We start from the raw sequence: 513 nt of genomic DNA on the forward strand, positions 1-513 counted from the left end.
TGAGCTCTGGGAGGCAGCATGAGCCAATGCAAGATGGCGCCACTATAAACACTCGCCTGCGCCAGAACAGGCTGGGCCAAACCATCAGGACCTACCGGAAGAAGCCTTGGACCGACCATCAGGATCCACCTGGAAGAAGCCTACCGGCGCAATAGGCTGCAATGTAAAAAAAAAAAAAAAAAAAGATAGATAAATAGATAGAAAAATAGATATAGATAAATAGATAGGTATGATTAATAGAAGGATAGGCTGGTAGATGGATCTTGATAAACGCACGCACACACACACACACACACACACACATACACACATTTTTTCTTTTTTGACGGAAAGTTGAATATGTAAGTAATTGCTTTACTGAGAGAGAGAGAGAGAGAGAGAGAGGGAGAGAGAGTAACTTATGACGAAGGAGAGAAAGGGAGTGAAAGTGAGCAAGAGTGAGAGAGAGAGTCGCTGCCAAGAAATTTGTGATGCCAAGACTTGAGAGAATGGAAGTTTCTCTCTCTCTCTCTC

The sequence above is a fragment of the Eriocheir sinensis genome, chromosome 20 (genome assembly GCF_024679095.1).
Source record: "Eriocheir sinensis breed Jianghai 21 chromosome 20, ASM2467909v1, whole genome shotgun sequence".
NCBI lineage: Eukaryota > Metazoa > Arthropoda > Malacostraca > Decapoda > Varunidae > Eriocheir > Eriocheir sinensis.